At 47.8% G+C, this 22,318-nt stretch overlaps 1 long non-coding RNA gene across 2 annotated transcripts in view; it reads right to left on the reverse strand.

Moving 5' to 3' along the window:
• Positions 1–2,447: 2,447 nt before the first annotated feature.
• The window catches only part of LOC123381979, a 52,778-nt gene continuing 32,907 nt past the window's right edge, over positions 2,448–22,318 (reverse strand). The window contains exons 5-6 of one of the 2 annotated variants that reach the window (XR_006589670.1): positions 8,344–8,457; positions 2,448–2,847 (exon numbers count right to left, since the gene is read on the reverse strand). This is a non-coding gene — a long non-coding RNA (uncharacterized LOC123381979). Of the gene's footprint in view, positions 2,848–7,209; positions 7,717–8,343; positions 8,458–22,318 lie in introns of those variants that run through there. The other variant, XR_006589669.1, reaches the window with a different exon arrangement.

A 22,318-nucleotide genomic window follows, 5' to 3' on the forward strand; every position in this document is an offset into this window, starting at 1 on the left:
CTCTGTTTCTCTCAAAAAGAAAACATTAAAAATTTTTTTAAATTAAAGAAATCAACAAATACAAAGGGGTACACCGTGAAAAGGCATTCTCCATTCCTGTCCCCGCTTAGGGACGATATTAGAGACAAGCCAGCATTACATTATGGAAATTGATAATATGTAATCTTTTTTCACACCTTGTTTTGATTACCATCTGTATCAGTGCACAATTTGGATATATCATAACTGATTTAACCAATCCCTTATTAGGTTTTTCAATCTTTTGCTAATCAATCAACCATGCAGCAAAAATACCTTAGAAGGGTAAACTGGTTCTGTACCCAAATTCCAATGTGTAGAGGAGGGTTTTCCCCCCACAGTACCAAGCAATGCTTAGATACCAGCTGAATGAATACCCTACAATTCAGTTCAATTCTGATACTATCTACCTGGAGATAGGATGAGAGCCCACAGGGTCAGGGCTTGGTCCCAAGAGACTACCTCCCACTTTCACAGGCCATCCAAGTCCACATTGACACCTGTGTTTCTGACCCACTGGCTATAGATCAGAGGTCCCAATGACCCCATCCTTCTTCGGTTCCATTCATTTGCTAGAGTGGCTCACAGAGATCAGAGAAATATTTTACTCACTAGATCACCAGTTTCCGTGAGATCATGACCTGAGCCGAAGTCGAATGCTCAACCGACTGAGCCACCCAGGTGCCCCGATCACCAGTTAATTTTAAAAGAATATAATTCAGGAACAGTCAGATGGCAGCGATGCGTGGGGCAGGGAGATAGGGAAAGTGGGCAGAGCTTTCATGCCCTTTCCAGGTGTACCACTCTCCCTAATCTCCAAGTGTTCACCAACCCAGAAGCTCTCCAGACCCTCTCCTTTTGGGTTCCTATGGCAGATTCGTTACAAAGGCATGACTAATTAAATCATTGGCCGTTGGTACTTGAACTCAGTCTCCAGCTCTGCTGCAGGAGGTCCCCTGCAGTGGGACTGAGCGTTCTAACCCTCTAATCACACAGTTGGGTCTCTGGGCAGCCAGCCCCCATTCTTAGGTGCGGTCCAAAAAATCACCCTGTTAACATAACAAAAGATACCTTTCCCTCTCTCACCACTTAGGAAATTCCAAGGGTTTAGGGAGCTCTGTGCCTGAACTAAGATCAAATGTATATTTCTTACTGTAAATCACAATATCACAAAGGAGCATCATTGCTCAGGATAAATTAATGAATTAAAGGGTAAACATACTTTAAATTTTAGTAGATATCACCAATCCGCTCTCCGTAGAAATTTAATAACCCATCTAATAACAGTACACCTGACACTCAAGCCCAGGTTCCCTAAGTCCAAATTCAGGCTCTTGGTCACTGAGCTGAACTGCCCTTTCAGTCTCTCCCAAACTGAAAAATCAAGACTGTTATTATCCGGGTAGTTTTTCTATGAATCGGTCATCCAATGGAAGAAAGTGAACATTTTTTTTCATATATTTAAGAATGATTTGTGTTTCCTTTCTGTGAATTGTCTGCACATAGTCTTTGCCCATTTTTCCACTAGATTATTGGCTGGTTTCCTTACCAGTTTGTGGGAACTCTTAATATATTAGGGAAATTAATCCTTTCTATATGTGGAATTAAAAATATATTTCCCAGTTCGTCATTTGTCTTTTGACTCCATGTATAATGGTCTCTGCCTTGAAGAAATTCGAGTTTTATATAATCATATTTATCCATGTTTTATTTTATGGATTCCAGACTTCATTTCATTCTTGGACAAAATTTCCACTTAGGAAATAATAAAAAATTCTCCAATGGATTTTTCAAGTACTTTTATAGTTTCTTTCTTTTCTTTTCTCTTTCCCTTCTTTTTTTTCTTTCTCTCTTTCTCTCTTTCTTTCTTTCTTTCTTTCTTGACATCTAAATATTTGGTGCATTTGGAATTTATCCTAGTTAAAGAAATGGATCCAAGTTTTCCCCTTCCCCCACCTCACATGGCCACTCAGTTATCCCCAACACTATTTTGAAAGACTATCTAGGGGCGCCTGGGTGGCGCAGTCGGTTGAGCGTCCGACTTCAGCCAGGTCACGATCTCGCGGTCAGTGAGTTCGAGCCCCGCGTCAGGCTCTGGGCTGATGGCTCAGAGCCTGGAGCCTGTTTCCGATTCTGTGTCTCCCTCTCTCTCTGCCCCTCCCCCGTTCATGCTCTGTCTCTCTCTGTCCCAAAAATAAATAAAAAACGTTGAAAAAAAAATAAAAAAAAAAAAAGAAAGACTATATTTTCCCATTAATTTATACACTCTTATGATAAATTTCACTGACAACATTCAAATAATAGCTTTTTCTGGTTAAAAAAAAAACTACTAGGTGTAGATACCCCACTTTATTGCCCCTCCCCACTGCACGTATGAATCAATACCAGAAACATCTTAAATATTTGGCAACAGGAACCGACAATAGTACTCTGCTTAAAGTGTATTCTTGTAAATCTCCCTGATGGGCTTGTGTACAACCTTTAAAGAAATGATTATAAAGATTATGTCAAAATGCAGGGGAAATGCTTTTGATGCAAAAGTTAAGTGAAAAAGGAAGGATATAAACTTTATGCAAACCAAGAACATGACCACAGTCTGAAAACATGCATAGCAAGGAATCACATGAGCAGCACACCAGAATCATAACATGGTTTTGTTGGCAGGAGAGACGAGAGAGTTCCCCCACCTTTTTTACCTCCGGATTTTCTGCGACGTGGTGCTATCGGTATAATGTTCCAATTTACTTTTTAATAATAGCAGATTGTCCCTCTGGGTTTTTCTCCTGTGCCTCAGGAGACCTCACTAAAATGATAGTCAAGATTACGAACCTACAAAGACAAAAAAAAAAAAAAAAGGAGGGGGGGAGTAAAAGATCTCACGGTTGAAAAATTCCGACACGTTTTTGGGAGAGAGTCTGCGGATTGAGGAGTGGTAACAGACACCACAGGGCTGTGAAGGAAGCGACCAGAAGGCGCTGGGTGGGGTGGTGATTAAAGTAAAACAGGTCACTTGTGGACAGGACTCCAGACTCCCCTCCTGGGAGACACTGCTGACTCACCGTGTGTGCCCTCCAGCCAAGACACTTAGAAGTGCTCTGGCCTCTGCTCCCAACGAAACAAGGAACACTGTGTTTAACATCCCCAGCTTCCACTTGGGGCTGTGGGGAGGTTAATTACTGTTTGAAAAGGTATGTGAACCGGTGGGATAAAAGACCCGACAAGCAGAAGGAGGGTTATTACCAGTCCTGTAGCCCTGTAAATCCTGTGATTCTCTCGTCCACCCAAGAGACCGGCACCCCGGGTTCAGAGCTGGGCAGCTACAGGTGCAGCCTAATATGCAGGCTTTGGCCAAACACTCACATCACTTGAAGAACAGGGCAGAGATGGCCACTGGTAAAGGGATGAATGGTGCGAAACCCCCAGCTAGGACACCAGCCCAGGCCTCGCCTTGGGCGGCTTCTTTCCTTCTTTTTCTCTTTCTCTCTTTCAATTAAAAAAAATTTTTTTTTTAATTTTTTAAAATAATTTTTAATTGTCTCAGAGAGAGTGAGAGAGCACGAGCAGGGGAAGGGGGCAGAGGGAGAGAGAGAGGTAGAGAGAATCTTAAGCGGGCGCAAGCTCAGTGCAGAGCCCGACGTGGGGCTCCATCCCACGACTCTGGGATCATGACCTGAGCCAAAATCAAGAGTCGCTCAACCGACTGAGCCCTCCAGGTGCCCCGCAGCTACTTTTTTTTTTTAATGTTTATTTTTTTTATCTTGAGAGAGACAAAGCAACAGCGGGGGAGGGGGAGGAGCGGAGAGAGAGGGAGAATCCCAAGCGGGCTCCACACAGTCTGCACAGAGCCCGACATGGAACTTGGACTCACAAAATTGTGAGATCATGACCTGAGTCAAAATCAAGGGTCGTGGGGTGCCTGGGTGGCTCAGTCGGTTAAGCGTCCGACTTCGGCTCAGGTCATGATCTCGCGGTCCGTGAGTTCAAGCCCCACGTCGGGCTCTGTGCTGACAGCTCAGAGCCTGGAGCCTGCTTCGGATTCTGTGTCTCCCTCTCTCTCTGACCCTCCCCTGTTCATGCTCTGTGTCTGTCTCAAAAATAAATAAACATTAAAAAAAAAAAAATCAAGGGTTGAAGCTCAACTGACTGAGCCACCCAGGCGCCCACTGCCGCTACTTTCTGTAGAAGGAATGACATGTCCTCCTTGGTCCCCTGTTTAGGCGCCTTGCCTTTGGCTCTCATCTAGAGCCCCTTGTTGCCCTGCCTTGCTCCTACTCATCAAAGCAAATCCTGTCTCCACACACCAGGAGCTCTGATGCCCTAGACTTACTGCTCAGAATCTGATGGTCTTGTCAAGATGTGGAAATGTGGTACAATTTAGTGAGCTCTCATCAAGTGATGGTGTTGGCAGTTACACACACACACACACACACACACACACACACACACACACACTCACTCACCTGATTTCAAGAACTTGCTGGTAGGTTTGGATCCAGTCTCTTTTCTATGGCTTGGAAATTGATGGGGCTAAAAATATTCATTCATTCATTCATTCATTCATTCATTCATTCATTCATTCAATTGTCTTCATTCTTTCTTTGAGAGGGTAAATTTCTAAGCTCAGAAATGTAGCTTTAAAGACCGCAATAACCACTTGCGGAAAATTTACTCTATAGGTCAGTCCCTGTCCTACACCCTATAAAAGTACAAAGAAACACAACTCCTACCTCAGAGCTAGCTAGACTCTTTATGCTCCTTTTATTTTTTTTTAAATTTTTTTTTTTTTCAACGTTTATTTATTTTTGGGACAGAGAGAGACAGAGCATGAACGGGGGAGGGGCAGAGAGAGAGGGAGACACAGAATCGGAAACAGGCTCCAGGCTCTGAGCCATCAGCCCAGAGCCCGACGCGGGGCTCGAACTCACAGACCGCGAGATTGTGACCTGGCTGAAGTCGGACGCTTAACCGACTGCGCCACCCAGGCGCCCCTATGCTCCTTTTAAAAAAAAAAAATTTTTTTTCAACGTTTATTTATTTTTGGGACAGAGAGAGACAGAGCATGAACGGGGGAGGGGCAGAGAGAGAGGGAGACACAGAATTGGAAACAGGCTCCAGGCTCTGAGCCATCCGCCCAGAGCCTGACGCGGGGCTCGAACCCACGGACCGCGAGATCGTGACCTGGATGAAGTCGGACGCTCAACCGACTGCGCCACCCAGGCGCCCCTTTATGCTCCTTTTAAAGATCTAAGCCACTCTTTCCTCCATGAGAACAGGAATAATGTGTCTTATTTACTGCTGCCTATTGCATTCATCCCTCCAGTAAATATTTACCGAGCACCTACTATGCGCCAGGCCCCAATTCACGCACTGAAGATACGACGGGAAACCAAGTACCGATTCTCTTGGAGCTTAGATTCTAGTAATAGAGACAGACAACAAATCAATGAGCAAACAAACACATAATATGCAAAGCAGTGGTTACATATTTGCACAAGATTAAAAAGAGCAAGGGGACAAGAGTGGTGGAGGATGTTATTTCACATAAGTTTATCAGGCGAGATTTCTCTGATAAGAGGAAGTTCCAGCAGAGACTTGAATTAGGTGAGGGAGTAAGCTATGTGGATATCTGGGAACAGATGGATCTGTAAGTGCAAAATCCTCAAGGAAGGAAAGACCAACAATGGTGTATCAGTGAACCATGAGAGAAGGGTCACAAGAGTGGGGTGAGCAAAGTTGGGGTGCAGCCAGAAATAGGGGTGGGGCAGAAGGAGTGCCATTATCACGTAGGGCCTTTTCCCTGAGGACTTTGTATAAGATTTTTATGGAACTACAACACACGTAGAGAAATGTACACGAGTCATAAATGTACAACTCTGTGAATTTTCACCGCCTGGACCCACCCATTTAAACCACCAACCTGCCTGAGCTGTAGAACATTGCCAGCAACCCTAAAGCCTCTCTCCTGCCTCTTTTGTCATTATCCCCCCAAGGATAAAACCATTATTTCAACTTCTGTTATTGTGGATTCGTTTTGCCTGGTTTCAAACTTCACGCAAATGGAATCATACAGTATTAACCTTTGATGTCTGGCTTTATTTGCTGAATGTTATGTTTGGGCATTTGTCCATGTAGCTATGGATGGTCATGGTTCATTTTCTTCATTAGTGGGTTGTATTGACCATATACATATACCACAATGTGTCTTTCTTTTCTACCATTGATCAACATTTGGACTGTTTCCAAATGGGGGCTATTTCAAATAATACTGCTATGAGGATTTTTTTTTTTTTTATCTTTCAGAGCACATGAGTATGCATTTCAGTTAAGTAAATATTGAGGGGTGGGATTACCGGGCATAGCTTTTGCTTTGATGAATACCCAAACTGTCTTCAAACTTTGCTTTTTAATCTGAATGAAAAGGGAAATCATTTGAAGATTTAAAGTAGAGAAATCACATAATCTGACCTATATCTTTTTTTTTTAATTTTTTTTTCGACTTTTATTTATTTTTGAGTCAGAGAGAGACAGAGCATGAACGGGGGAGGGGCAGAGAGAGAGGGAGACACAGAATCAGAAACAGGCTCCAGGCTCTGAGCCATCAGCCCAGAGCCTGATGCGGGGCTCGAACTCACGGACCGCGAGATCATGACCTGGCTGAAGTCGGACACTTAACCGACTGCGCCACCCAGGCGCCCCTCTGACCTATATCTTTAAAGAAATTTATAATAGAAATTTTTAAAGATTATATATCTTTAAGTTTATATAGATTTTTGAGAGACAGAGAGAGCGGGGTGGGGGGGAGGGGGACAGAGAGAGAGAGAGGGAGAAGGAGAGAATCCTAAGCAGAGTCCACACTACCCAAGACTAACAGAGCTACCCAAGCACCCCAAAGATAACATTTTTAAATGTTCACCATATGAAATAAAACCCAAGCTGACCAGTGCCAGCATTAAAAGCATGAGCCCAGGGGCACCCGTGTGGCTCAGTTGGTTGAGCATCCAACTCTTGATTTCAGCTCAGGTCATGATCTCACTGTTGTGGGATCAAGCCCCATGTCAGGCTCCATGCTGAGCATGGAGCCTGCTTAAGATTGCCTCTCTCCCTCTCTCTCTGCCCCTCCCCTCCCCTCCCTCGAAGAAGAAGAAGAAGAAGAAGAAGAAGAAGAAGAAGAAGAAGAAGAAGAAGAGGAGGAGGAGGAGGAAGAGGAGGAGGAGGAAGAAAAACAAGAAAAAGCATGAGTCCAAATCTGTATCTCTAGCCAGAACCTCTACTGTGAACCACAGACTCATGTCTCCAAAGCCTACTTGACAACACATGGATGTCTAATGGGCATCTCAAACTCTCTATGGCCAAAACCCAGCTCCTGATCTGCCCTGGGCCAGCCCCTCCTATAGGTTTCCCTTTCTTAATAGCAGCTCCATTGTTCCATTCACTTGGGCTGAAAACCCTATTGGTGTCATCTTTTTTTTTTTCCTTGTATTTTATCACACCCCATATCCTGTGTATCAGCACATCCTGTGAGCTCTATCTTCAGAATATTCTGGAATCACTGCTCACCGCACCCCTGGCCACTACCTGTCTAGGCCACCATTATCTCTCCCCTAGACTATTGCGGTCCCCTCCTCAGTGGTCTCCCACCTTCCACATCCTGCCCTTACCTTCTTTAGACTACTCTCCATGCGGCTTCCTAAGAGAATCCTGTTGGGACATAAATGAGATCCCGTCATTCGCTATTAAAACTCTCCTATATCACAGGGTGAATACCAAAGTCCATGCTACCTCTCACAGCGTGGAATGCCTCCTTTTAGCCTGACTCTCACTCCTGTGCCTCTCCTCTTCTCACTCTGCTCCAGCCACACTGGCTTTTCTCCTGTTCCCCAAGAAGTCCAGGCACACTCCTACCTCAGGGTCTTTGCACTTGCTGTCCCCTCTGCCTACAATGCTTTTGCCCCTACTGCTGGCTTCCTTGCCTCCTTCAAGTCTTATTTGCAGGATTTCCTTTCCCAGCAAGGACTCCTCCAGCCACCTTGCTGAACGTTTCACACTTCCCTCCATACCCCGCGTTTCGTATTTGCTTTCCCAGCTTTGTGTTCTCTGCGTAGCATTTATCATTATCTTACACGCCATAATTTTTTATCTTGTTTATCAGCTGTCCCTCCCAGTGGAACGTAACTGCTAGGAGGACATTGATTTTTATGTTTTGTTTACCTCCGTAGCCCAGCATCTAGAATGGCGCTTGGCACACAGTAGGTACTCCATAAATATTTATTGCATGAATGAGTGAATGGATGGATGGAGCCTTGCCCTAGATCCTTTCCCGATTACCTGTGCCTGAGAAGCTGGTGGCGAATCAACAGTGGTCTCTGAGCACCTCTTGTAAGTTGGGGTTGCCAATAGAAACACGCTCTTCTGTATGCTCCCTTCCTGGCGTGCAGGGACCTGGGAAAAGCGGAGATGCTGATTGATATCTCTGACTGGGAAGGAAGATGGGATTAGGTACTAGAAATTAGAGGAAGGATGTCTCCGCCCGTCTGCTCCCAGCAGCAGAGGCTGTGATCTGCCTGGCAAGTCGCCTGCTCCCAGAAACAGGATGTGTCCAGAGAGGAAGTGACTGCAGACATAGTTCGGGGGGGAAAATGCCCTGTGCCTGAGACAGAACACTTGAGGCTAGTCATTCTGGAGCCTTCCAAGGGTCCATTCCTGGGGGATGAGTAAATTCCGCTCCACGGTCTCGCAGTGACTCACTCTGTATCTCGGGGAATTCACGGCCCATCCCTAAGACAGGGCGAACAGGTGTTTCCTCCTCTGGGTTCCCAGCTTGGGCCACTGGGGGCTGAAGAAGAGGCAAGGCCCGTGCCAAGCCCACAGCCAGCTGGGGTGGGCTACAAGATTAACCTGCTTCCGTGCCGGCGTCTTCCTGGGAATGATGTGGATGAGGAGGTAGCATTGGGAAGGCAGCAGGGTCTTGGTGCTGTGACTGCCGCTGCCGGGAGGAACAACTCCGTGCCGGAGACCGAAAAGAGCACGCGAGTTTCGGGCTCTGCAGAAACTGTCAGAGGCAGCAGCTTTTTAGCAAAACATTTCACCAGTCTTGTTGTCTTCCTTGATTCGAGATCAGAGTTTTGATGGTGCAAAAGGTCATCACCCGGGGTCTCTAGGAAACCTGCTCTCTCCCCCTTCCCCAGGAGTGGGCAAGAAAGCAAGCTGAGCCTGACCGAGCCCTGGGACCTCACGCTCAGGCGCCCAGCAGAGGGATCTCCCTGCTTTAATAAGGCGGTCCCGCTTCCAGACCACGGAGGCTGCGGCCTGAAGTCTTATTTTGCAGCCAGAAGAGAGAGAAATAGTTCCTACAGACACTCCACGGTAGCTCTGCCTTGGTGGGCTCAAACATGTGGCCTCTGCATTTTGGCCAAAGGGCATTAATGTCATGCCACCCACTCCAGGAAACTTTTGATGGAAAGCAACTTGGCTATTTAAGAAAAGAACCACAAACACGGTGTTCAGCATGGAAACGGGCAGACGCATCAATTCAAGTCCCCAGAAGAATAGAGCAAGAAAAGTCTCCCAACACCCTGCGACACCGCAGCAATCTCCAGACGAGCTCTGGGCCTCCTCTTTCTGGAGAAATGCAGGGAGCAACTCAAAGCTTGTGTGAGCATTGTGATTATTATGATAAAAGCGGACACGTTTTCTTCTTCCTCTCGGAAAACCAAAACAAGCATCTTTAAGCTTGTCTTTGGTAAGAGGTTAAAGAGAGCTGGAGGTGTCCTCCTGGCAGACTAACTTACTCATTCACAGAAAAGAGCTCATATGGTACAAAGCATTCTGCAACCTGCTTTTTTTTTTTTTTTTTGGCTTAAGTAATTGCCCATGAGCATCTTTTCATGTCAGTATGTATATATCTACATCCTTTTTCTTTTTAAGTGTATTCATTTATTTTGAGAGAGAGAGAGAGAGAGAGAGAGAGAGAGAGAGAGAGAGCAAGCAGGGGAGGGGCAGAGAGAGAGAGAGAGAGAGGGAGAGAGAGAGAATCCCAAGCAGGCTCCGCACTGTCAGCACAGAGCCCAACGTGGGGCTCGATCTCACAAATGGTGAGATCATGGCCTGAGCTGAAATCTAGAGACAGACACTTAACCCACTGAGCCACCCAGGCGCCCCTGTATCTACATCCTTCTATGTACTTCCTGTAAACTAAGAAACTAAGGGGTCTTCCCCGATGGAGGAGACAGAGTCACCCTGGGGATGGCCTGAAGGCGAGCCCCAAGCAGACATCCACGCCGCTCAGTGCTCTCTGCCGGATACTCCCCCACGAGGAGCCACCTCCTGGCTGTCTGTCTTTGAGCTCCTCCCCACTGCAATTTCCCCTCACCCTGCTCCAAACTCACTTCTTCCTTTCCAGAGGCTAGAAATGAAAAGCAAAGAAACCATTCTCCCTGGTGGAGTGAACAGCCCTCCTGATTTGCCTGAGAGTGAGGGTTTTCCCAGGACATAGGACTTTGAGTTTTAAAATGAGGACAGTCCCATGAAAACCAGGAGGGCTGGTCGTCCTATTCCCAGAATCATGGCGTTGGCAGGAGGGAAGGGAGCTCAATCCTGACCGAGTTTCTGGAGATCCCCTTCTCACAGTTCCACCCAGGTCAAGCTAGAAGTTTCTGGAAGGCACACTTACAGAGATTCTCATTGACTGGGCCTGCTTAGGTCCCATGCCCACCCTGGAAACAATCACCAGGACAGGGAATGGAAGCCTGAGAGGCTTAGAACTATCCACCAGGAGGGGCGCCTGGGCGGCTCAGTCCGTTGAGCATCGGACTTCAGCTCAGGTCATGACCTCCCAGTTCATGAGTTTGAGCCCCGCATCTGGGCTCGCTGCTGTCAGCACAGAGTCCACTTCTGATCCTCTGTCCCCCAATCTCTCTCTCATTCATTCTCCCCCATTCATTCTCTCTCTCTCTCTCTCAAAAATGAAGAAACATGAAAAAAGATAAAGATAAAAAAGAGCTATCCACCAGGAAAGGGATCCAAATGAAGACACTGACTGCTTCCCACTCAGCAAAGCTGTCACTTCTCTAAAGCCAGCCACAGCCTCTCCCTAGATTATCTCATTTGTCATCAAACGAGGTGGCTGCCAGGCCCTTCCCCACCGCAGTCTGTGGGACGTGAGTCCTGGTATCCTCGAAGGAGCAGAGCTGGGAGCAAGATGGACCCCCTAAGAGGCGGGAGACGCTCACAGGCAGGACGGACTTGGCCACCACGGCAGGACTCGTCACTTCGTGGCCAGCAAGGTCAGGAGACCAGGCTAAACTTAGGTGTAAGCCGTATGTCAGGAACACTTTCAAATAACAGGCTCCGTTTGCTGGCAGTGAGCCTTCCAACATCTTTCAGGCAAAAGGCCTCTCTCTACATTTAAACCAATGAATCTAATTACTATTTGGAGAATACCCAGTAAGTACACAACTTTCCCTGTGTTTCCAGAACTTCTGGACATTCTGTGGTACATTTATTGTACTTTCTCTCTCTCTTTTTTTTTTTTTCAGCTTAACAGTTAGACCCAATAATTTCAATTTCAAGTACTTTATCTGAAAACGTAATGAGGTTATTATTTGAAAATGTAAGTACTTTTAAATTTTTTTGATGTCTATTTATTTTTGAGAGAGAGACACACACAGAGCACGAGCAGGGGAGGAGCAGAAATAGAGAGAGAGAGAGAGAGAGAGAGAGAGAGAGACAGAGTCCGAAGCAGGCTCCAGGCTCCGAGCTGTCAGCACAGAGCCCGATGCGGAGCTCGAACCCACGAACTGTGAGATCATGACCTGAGCCAAACTTGGCACTTAACCCACTGACCCACCCAGGTGCCCCAAAAATGTAAGAACTTTTATAAAAATAAATAAGTGAATAAATAAATGAATGGAGGACGAAATACAAATCTCCCATGCAGAAAAATTCCAAATAATTTGTGTATATACTCTGCCCTCAAGGCTCCCTGGTCCCTGGTCCTTAAGCACGGATTGTGTATAGTGACTTCCTTCCAAGAAACAGCCGGAAAATGGGAGAAAAGAGGAACTTTATAGTGGAGAAACCTGACTAACATGACCTCAGCCAGGTGATTTTATTTTAAAATAAATAAAGGTGTATTTATTTATTCTGAAAAAGAGGGAGCACTCGAGCAGGGGAGGGGCAGAGAGAGAGAGAGAGAGAGAGAGAGAAAGAATCCCAAGCAGGCTTCATGCTGACAGCACGGACATGGGGCTCAAACCCATGAAATGTGAGATCATGACCTGAGCCAAAAACCAAGAGCTAGATATTCAACCGACTGAGACACTCAGGTGCCCCCCACCCAGCCAGGTGATTTTTTTTTTTTAATGTTTATTTATTTTTGAGAGGAGAGAGAGAGAGAGAGAGAGAGAGAGAGAGAGAGAGAGAGAAGGAGGGGCAGAGAGAGAGGGGGACAGAGGATCCAAAGCAGGCTCCGTGCTGACAGCAGAGAGCCCCATGTGGGGCTCGAATCCGTGAACTGTGAGATCATGACCTGAGCGGAAGTCCGATGTTAACCAACTGAGCCACCCAGACACCCCATCCCAGCCAGGTGATTTTAAAAGAGTTTGTCCCATGTTTCCCGACTTTGCCAACACTTACACAGCTGTGGGGAGGCAGTCTGGTTCAGCAGAGGGTCAGCCACACTGTCACCACCCCCTCGGACAGGCAGTTCCCCTCATCCTCCCAGATCCCCCCGGCCATTCACTCATTCTCTGCTAAAGGCAGCAAGGTCAAGGGCCTTTCAGACCCTCTGGGTCAGTTTGGTTAGAGGTGGTTTGCACAAAGCGTTGCTGGGACCCCGAGGGCGCACTTTATAGGACATGCTGTTCACGCCAGCATCTGAGACCACAAAGCCCAAGAGTCTGAGTGTGGAGACACCCAGGAAGTCTGAAGGGCCCTCTCACCTTCAGAGGCCCAGCTCAGCTCACAGGAATGGCATGCATCAAAAGGCAAGAAGGCCTTACAAGTCCATCCCATCAAGCCACCAGACGCTGGTCACCTTTATGTGGTTGCACAAAAGGTCAACTTCTCCAGGAGGGGTGCGGGGATCTGTGACCTTTGGAGCCAGGGTGGAACCCATGCCTGAGAAGCCAGGCTACCACAGGAAGTGGGGACCCCCCCCCCCGGCAAGAGAGGGACTCAGAACTGGGCCTTCTATTCCCTCAGGGAATAAGTGGTATTTTGGTTCTTGGTTCCTTTTCTCTCTTCTGTTCGACCCCCACACATTCTCCAAGGAAGTATTAAACACGTTCTGCAAAACCCAGGAACAAGCCCCCAGAGAAACACGGAGAAGAGTGGGTGCCCTTCCTTCAAGATCTGATATATCCAGGTGGCTCAGTCGGTTAAGTATCCAACTTCAGCTCAGGTCACGATCTCATGTCTCATGGGTTTGAGTCCTGCGTGGGGCTCTCAGCTGTCAGATCTTCTGTCCCCCTCCCAACTCTCTGCCCCTCCTTTCCTCCCCCCACCTCAAAAATAAATTTAAAACATTAAAAAAAATATCTGACATATCCAAGGCCCAGCTGGGGCCTTGGATAATCCAATCTCACCACCGGCTGGGTGGAGGGCCCGGGGCACAGCTCCCTGGGGACAGCTCCCTGTCCTGGCCTTCCCTGGGGGAGACAGAGAAGGTAGAGGCAGGTCATCAAGTTGGGCTTAGTCACAATTGCCCTTGGGGAGTTCTGTGCAGGCGATCGCCTTGTGAGGAGAGAAAGAATCTCTTAGTGGGTTGAAGCAGCATCTCTGTAGAAGGAGGGAGAAGAAACAACAGGTTAGCTTCCTCAGGGAAAGAGAGGACAGGAGAGCAACACAGGAGGGGGGACAAGAAGGCAGAGAGGGAGACGCAAGGCAACCCTAGGGACAGAGGGCAACGCCTGCTTGTTACAGGCCTGCTCAGGGCCACAGGATGTTGCTAGAAGACTGAGTAATCATGGCTGGTTACCTCCTCATAGCATTTTGCAGATGAGAAAACTGAAGCCCATGAGGTAAAAACCCTTCACCCTGGGACCACAGGCAGTGGTTAGCTGAATCAGATTTGAACCTAGGAGTGTCAGACTCCAGCGTCCGGGCTTTTACACGACTCTGTGCTCGGTCAGTAATTGCCTCAGAGTAGCAGGCTGCCTGCCTCGGGTCCACGCTTGACCCGTGCCCGATTTTGTGATTTTAAAAATCACCATCATGCAAAAACACAAAAAACAAAAAAACAAAAAACGTTTTAAATAATAAAGTTAAGTTGAGAGCCAAAGTAACCGTGGCTGGAACAAACGATGTTTCCGTCTGTTAGCTGTCCTCAGTTGTCAGGGATTCTGGCTCCTTCTCTCTTGTTGCTGCCCCTTCCCAAGGGTATGGTGCAAGGGGGCTCCAGCCCCCTGTGTTCATATTCCAAGCAGCAGAAAGGGGATAAAGAGGAGGGGGAGGCACACTTTTCCTGCAAGGGCACTGCCTGGGAGTTGAACACATCATTTCTCCTCAAATTTTATAGACGAGACTGTAGTCGTAAAAGCCACAACTAAGGGCAAATGGATGACAGGTGAGTCTAAAACATCCTTGGGCAGCAGGGGAGGCCTGGTGTGATGGGAGCCTCCTGCCTCAAGTAGCCTGTTTCATTACCCCAGCATTCTATGCAAAAGTATGACTTTCCGGGGGTGCCCAGCCAGCTCCGTCAATGGAACATGCAATTCTTGACTCTGAGGTTGTGAGTTTGAGCCTCATGTTTGGCATGGAGATTACTTTTAAAAGAATCAAAAGTGAGGAGGTGGGGGGGGGGGCGCGCCTGGGTGGCTCAGTCGGTTAAGCACCCAACTTCAGCTCGGGTCAGGATCTCACAGTTTGTGAGTTCGAGCCCTGCATCGGGCTCTGCACTGACAGTGCCCAGCCTGTTTGGGATTCTCTCTCGCCCCCTCCCACTCGCTCTTTCTCTCTCCGTCTCAAAATAAACTTAAAAGAATAAAGATTTATATTTTTTAAAACATCAAAAGTATGACTCTCTATGTGTATTGTCATGTGCGAAAGTTAGGTTCCACTGACTTACAAGGCTGTGACTGAGCGGCATAGGGGTCTGGAAAAAAGTAGGGAAACATTCTCATGGAACTGTAGGGGGCGGGGAGGGGGGTGGTAAAGGGATACCAAGGACAAGAACATCAGGGCAAACTCCATCACCTCTCAAAGGATCATCAGCACAGGATATGTCTTCCAAAACTAATTGCAGTTGGGGAAACCCTTCCTTTAGTTGGCTAGAAAATAGAGATTTAAACATCTTAACAGGATACTTGCCAAATGAACTCATCAGGGAACAAAAACAAAATTAAAGGGGCGCCTGGGTGTCTCAGCTGGCTAAGCGTCTGACTTCAGCTCAGGTCATGATTTCGCAGTTTGTGGGTTCGAGTCCTGAGTTCAGGCTCTGTGCTGACAGCTCAGAGCCTAGAGCCTGCTTCGGACTCTGTGCGTGTGTCTCTCTCTGCCCCTGCCCCACTCTCACGCGTGCGCGTGTGCTCGCTCGCTCTCTCTCTCTCTCTCTCTCAAAAATAAACAAACGTTTAAAAAAATGAAATCGAGATGACCAAGTAAGACTCATCTCTGGAATTCAAGTATTGTTAAACATCAAAATTATAATTATAGCCTTGCTGGACATCTGCCCCTTCAAAGCCACTCTTCAACCTTTCCCCATCCTGCTCTATGTCCCTGAAGGTTGTCCTCTAAGGACCACATCACTGGGCCTTCTGGCCCCGGCTTCTTTTTTTTTTTTTTTTTTTGAAGAGGGAGAGAGAGAGAGAGAGCACAAGTCAGGGAGAGGCAGAGAGAAAGGGAGACAGAAGATCCAAAACAGGCACTGCGCTGACAGCAGCGAGCCCAAGGTAAGGCTCGAACTCACGAGCCGTGGGATCATGACCTGAGTCAAAGTTGGACACTCAACCCACTGAACCACCCAGCTGCCCCTCGCCCTGGCTTCTGATAGGCTCAGCCAGTGAGGGCGCCAAGAGAAGACAGGAGGAAGGGAGGAGCGAACTGTCGATTCCTCCAGGTCTTGCCACTGGGCAATCCTTGCCTGAAGGTCACAGCTCCTCTCGGACCTCTCCATCCCCCGATTTCAGTAACCACGCCCATGCTTTCCCTTTCAGGCCCACGCATGGCAAAGCATTCCACCATTACCAGCTTTGGGGTTCTATGCTATTCCTTGCTGTTTTCCTCACCTGCCTCTCATTAAATCTCCTCAAACGACCCAGCTGGAGGGTGCCACCTGTGTCCCTGCTGGTAAATGGTACCAGGGGTGGCCCAGTACCCAGGGCAGCCCCTCGAGATGGAATCCCCAGATTAGATTTCTCACATATTTATTTTTTTTTAATTTTTTTTAACGTTTTATTTTTTTTTCAACGTTTTTTTTTTGTTTTTTGTTTTTTTTTTGGGGGGGACAGAGAGAAACAGAGCATGAACGGGAGAGGGGCAGAGAGAGAGGGAGACACAGCATCGGAAACAGGCTCCAGGCTCCGAGCCATCAGCCCAGAGCCTGACGCGGGGCTCGAACTCACGGACCGTGAGATCGTGACCTGGCTGAAGTCGGACGCTTAACCGACTGCGCCACCCAGGCGCCCCTAACGTTTTATTTTTGAGACAGGGAGGGACAGAGCATGAACAGGGGAGGGTCAGAGAGAGGGAGACACAGAATCCGAAACAGGCTCCAGGCTCTGAGCCGTCAGCACAGAGCCTGACGTGGGGCCTGAACTCACGGACCGTGAGATCATGACCTGGATTGCTCACATATTTAAGGAGAGCAGCCAGGACCTCCTTGAAGGCAGTGGTGGGCATGGGATGGGTCATGTGGAATCAGTGGCATCATAACCGCTCGACTTATCAGTGGTGGCATGGGATGAAGGGCACGTGGGGGATAAGGCACCAGGACCTGGGGTGACTTGGGCCCTAAGTTACTACAGCAGTTCTGATTGTCTCAAAGATTGTGGTCGCTTGGCTTCTGGCAGCACTGGAGAGGACACGCAGGGAAAAGGAAAACTTGAAAGCTGTGGATGTCAAACGGAGAATGCGGCGGCCAAGTGAGACAGGCGTGGTGGCAGCTTTGGAGAAACCCTCATCTCCTGTCCTTGCAGAGTAGATGTGGCCGAAGACTGAGCCCAGGGCCTCACTGTACGTGTAGCAGAGAACCTTGAACTCTCAAATCCCCCGAACCTCCCTTGTCAGCTCAGTTGGTCCCTTCCCTGTCTGGGGGAACCAACTTTGCCCTGCCTTCGAGCCTCAGTGACTGTACCCAGGACAGCTGCTTCACAAAGGAGATAGCTAATATCCTCCTCAATCTCCCAGGCTCGAAAGGAGAGTTAGATCCCAACCCAACCCAGATGGGGAAATACCAACCCTGTGCCAGAAGGAGATGGCCTATATACAGAAAGAGATACAGGACCTTGCCAATTCAAATCAAGAGTCTTGGGAGCACGTATGGAATGGATGCTAAGCATTACAGCCCAAGGAGCGTAAGTACAATGCTTCACTGGGCTGAATTCGCTGACGTGAATATACACACCCGGGTTTGGGCTTTGGAGTTTGGCGAGAATCATCTCCTACAATGGTTAATTCAGACTAGATTTAATAGCGACCTAAAGTTAATGAGGCTGAGATGCCAAAAAATCCCTGGCATGTTGAGTGTAGAGGAAGGAGTCTGAAAGCCCAAAGAAATAGGAATGCTCAGTGAATGGATTATGTGTGACCTCTCAGCCACTGCCAGCCATGTCTCCCTTCCTTCACCCCAAGGCCCGGACGACATTCTCTTTAGCAGGATGTTAACAAATGCATTGTGACGGGGGCGCCATTATCTTTCAGGAGCTCTGTAGTGACCATCACTGTGGGCTGGAGTTGAGGTCGGGGATGCTACAGAGAAGTTAGAGTCCTTGATCTCAATGAGAATAGCCAAATTCCAGAAGGGTAGTGGTCAGATGGGTATTTGTCAGAGACCGTGTGGCATAATTTCTTCATAAACAGCAGAGAGGAATGGTAATCAGACTGTACTGACTAGTGATGGCCAACTGATCACAGGGTTCCTGGGGATCAGGTAGATGAACAACCTAGTAAGATGCTTCTTGACACATAAGGAGGAAAAATTCCAGGTCTGGGAGGCAGAACTCTAATTTGCACGGCCTATGATAGGGATTCATGGCCTCCTATGCAGTTCCCAGACCTACCAGTTCACAGACCCAAGTCCCATTGACTGAGGGAGAGGCTTTTTTTTTTTTTTTTAATGTTTATTTATTTTTGAGAAAGCGCAAGCGGGAGAGGGGCAGAGAGAGGGGGACAGAATATCTAAACCAGGCTCTGCACTGACGGGCTGTCAGCAACCCCAATGTGGGGCTCGAACTCACCAACCACGAGATCCTGACCTGAGCTGAAGTCAGACGCTCAACCAACGGAGCCACCCAGGTGCCCCAAGGCTGAGACCTTTTGAGGAAAGGTCTGCAATGCAGTCACATGTATATACTGTGAATCTTTCCCCAAAACCTCCCTAGCAGGTCCCAGGGCCATTTGCCAGAGTGGCGGTGGGCGGAGGAAAAGGAAACACCCAGACTTTCTAGGGGATTTAGATGTTGGTTCTATATTAATGTCTCTGGAGACCAAAAATACCATGGTAGTCTACTGGTCAGAAGAAGAGTTCATAGAGACCAGACGCAAATGGAATCTTTGCCCAAGTCTAGTGTCTGGTGGTGATTTCCCTAGTCCTTGAATGTATACAAGGAAGACATACACTTAGTGTGGTAGGTGGAATAAAAGTTCCCACAAAGATATCTATGGTCTAGGGATGCCCGGGGGGCTCAGTCGGTTGAGCATCCAACTCTTGATTTCAGCTCAGGTCATGATCTCACGGTTCATGGTATTGAGTCCCGTGTCGGGTTCCACGCTGACAGCACAGAGCGTGCTTGGGATTCATATTCTCTCTCTCTCTCTCTCTCTCTCTCTCTCTCTCTCTCTCTCTCTCTATCCCTCCCCTGCTCCTGCTTACGTGCTCTCTCTCTCTCTCAAAATAAATAAATAAACTTAGAGAGAAAAAAGATGTCTGCAGTCTAATCCCCACAACCTGGGAATATGTTACAGTTCATGGAAAAGGAGAATTAAGGTAGCAATGGAATTACGCTCACTGATCAGGTTACCTTAAAATAGAGAGATTATCTTAGGGCGCCTAGGTGGCTCAGTGGGTTAAACCATGGTCTCTTGGTTTCCGCTCAAGTCATGATCTTATGGTTTGTGAGTTCAAGCCCCACATTGGGCTTGGTAAACCGTGTGGAGCCTGCTTGGGATTCTCTCTCTCTCCCTCTCTCTGCCCCTCCCCTGCTCCTGCTTACTTGTTTCCTTTCTCTCTCTCTCTCTCTCTCTCTCTCTCTCTCTCTCTCTCAATAAATAAATAAGTAAATAGATAAATAGGGAGAGTATCTTGGATAATGTGGTCCCAGTGTTATCTCAAGGGTCCTCAAACGTGGAAGAGAGAGGCAGAAGAGTCAATGTCAGAGTGACAGGACATGAGAAAGACTTGCCCAACCATTTCTGGCTTTAAAGATGAAGAGGCCGCAAGCCAAAGAAGGCGCACGACCTCCAGAAGCTAGAAAAGACAAGGAATGGATTTCTTCTCCCAGAGCCTCCAGAAAGAAATGTAGTCCTGTTAACACCTTGATTTTAGCGCAGTGAGACCCATCGCACACTTTGGACCTCTAAAACCAGAAGATAACAAACGTGTTGTTTGAAACGACACAATCGGTCGCTATTTGTTACAACAGCCATACACTATTATGCTTAGTAAAGGGCAGCATCCCCACATTGGTGCTCGGACCCGTGCCGTGAGGCTATTAGGATAAGGAGAAACTGTGGAACTTCCCCCATTCCCAATGCCCAAGATACCAAACCAAAACCAGCTCTCAACCCCTAAAGAAAACACAGTCATTAGTGCCACCATCAAAGACCTGAAAGATGCAGGGCAACCCTTCCCACCCCACGCCCACGCGGCATGCCTGTTTGAATGGCACAAGCCCCGTGTGGTTACGGAGAATGTCAGAAGATGCCTTAAGCAGGTGCCAGTTGTGACTGGCATAGCCACAACACTATAATATACAGCAGCTCACCAGAAAAACACGTTTTAGAAAACCCATAGTATAGTTGCCATGTAATATCATGTTAATTTCGGATGTACAACACAGTGATTCAACAGTTCTATACAGTGTTTGGTGCTTGCCACCACACCATGGTCACCATCTGCCACCAGACAACATCGTGACATTATTGGCTATATTCCCCACGCTGTACTTTTTATCTCTGTGATGTATTTATTTTGTAGCTGGAAGTTTATACTTCTTTTTTTTTTTTATTTTTTTTCTTTAATGTTTATTTATTTTTGAGAGAGATAGAGAGAGACCAAGTGCAAGCGAGGGAGGGGCAGAGAGAGAGGGAGACACAGAATCCGAAGCAGGCTCCAGGCTCCGAGCTGTCAGCACAGAGCCCGACGCGGGGCTCGAACTCACGGACCATGAGATCGTGACCTGAGCCAAAGTCAGAGGCTCAACCGACTGAGCCACCCAGGCGCCCCTATACTTCTTAATCCCCTTCACCTATTTCACCACTCCCCCACGTCCCCTGTTCTCTGCCAACCACCACTCTGTTCTCTATGAGTCTGTTTCTGTTTGTTTTGTTTGTTTGTTTGCTTGCTTGCAGAAAAACGTCTTTCCCCACACCCATTAATAAAAAACCTCAGAAGCAGGGGTCAATATAGATGATCTTTACTGTTTTGCCTTAAGGCTCCATCAACGCCTTTCTCCCATCTTAATCTCATCTAGGAGGCTTTAATCATCTTTAACCTGCAGAGCATCAGGCCGGTCTATTACATGAATGAGCTATATATAGTAATCACCCTAGATATCTCAGTCAGCCCCATGCATCTAACAGAGCGGGAGAGAAACCCCACCCACAGACTCTCAAAGCCTGCCATATTGAGAAGTTTTTCGGATCCAAACGTTTGGGGCACATCAGAACATCTCTTCCAAGGTAAGAGACAAGTTGTCATGCTTTGCTTTGCCCACCCTGGGGGATTGGATCTCTGAGTTTTGGAGACAGCACATATCACATGTGGGCATACTACTCTGGGCGACCTGCGAAGCTGCCGGTGTTGATGGGGCCTGCAGTAAGAAAGGGCCTGTAGCGGTCCAGGCTACCATTCAGGCTGCCCTGCCTTTGGGCGTTTTGACCTAGCACACCTAATGGAACCAGAAGAGTCTCAGGAACAATGGAGATACTCTAAGGAGCGCTGACAAGGCCCAACAGAAGCATGATAAATTGCAGAAAGTCATGCCCTCTTCTACCAATAATTATTCCCCCTTTAAAAAGCAGGTTCTGGTTTGTTCCTGGGCCCAAGTACAGTGTGAACACCTGACATGACTGGGCCCATGTCACTGTGAACCAAGTGACGTGCACAACAGTGTTCCAGCATTCTGTGATAAAATGCAGTGGGTACATCTGGATCCACGCCTGAGAAGATCCAGAAGGCACAAGTCAACTGTGCAAGCAGGTAACAAAGAGTTCCTCCGGCTCTGTCGTCTCTCCCTCTACCCATGCCTACAGATTTATGGCAATTTCCTTATGTTAACAGAGGAGGGCCTGGTTTCTGGCTGAGTCAGTACAACATGCTGACATCAGCAGGAAACAGATGACTCCTGCATTGCCTCCCACTCGAGCGTGGCCCTGAAGACAGTGGTGAAGGAAAATCTTCCCAGTGGGCAGAACTTCAGATCAAACATGTGATTGTCCACTTGGTGTGGAATGGAAGATGGCCTGTGGTCTGAATCCACACTGATTCATTGGCAGCGGCTAAGGGATTGGCTGACTGGTCAGGGGCTTGGAAAGAACAAGCCTGGAAAGCTGGTGACAAGGAGATTCTGGAGGGGAGGGAGATGTGGGTGGACCCGTGGGAATGGACCTACAGTGTGAAGGTATTCATGTCCCACATGTGTGCTCAATAATGACCACACATATGCCCCCAAGTGAGGTAGACAAGATGACTTATCTGGTGGATGTCATTTGGGCTCTTTCCCCGGGCATCCCAGTACTCCTTCAATAGCCGGTGGCCAAAGTGGCCATGGCAGCTGGGCTGGAGTCCACGCATGGACTCAACAACATAGACTTCCCCTTACCCGAGCTGAATTAGCTACTGTCACAGCTCAGGGCCCCGTCTGCAAACAGAGGTCAACATTGACCTTCTAATAGGGCATCATCCCCAGGAGGGAGGGACCAGCCA

The sequence above is a fragment of the Felis catus genome, chromosome E1 (assembly GCF_018350175.1).
Source record: "Felis catus isolate Fca126 chromosome E1, F.catus_Fca126_mat1.0, whole genome shotgun sequence".
NCBI classification, from domain to species: Eukaryota; Metazoa; Chordata; class Mammalia; order Carnivora; family Felidae; genus Felis; species Felis catus.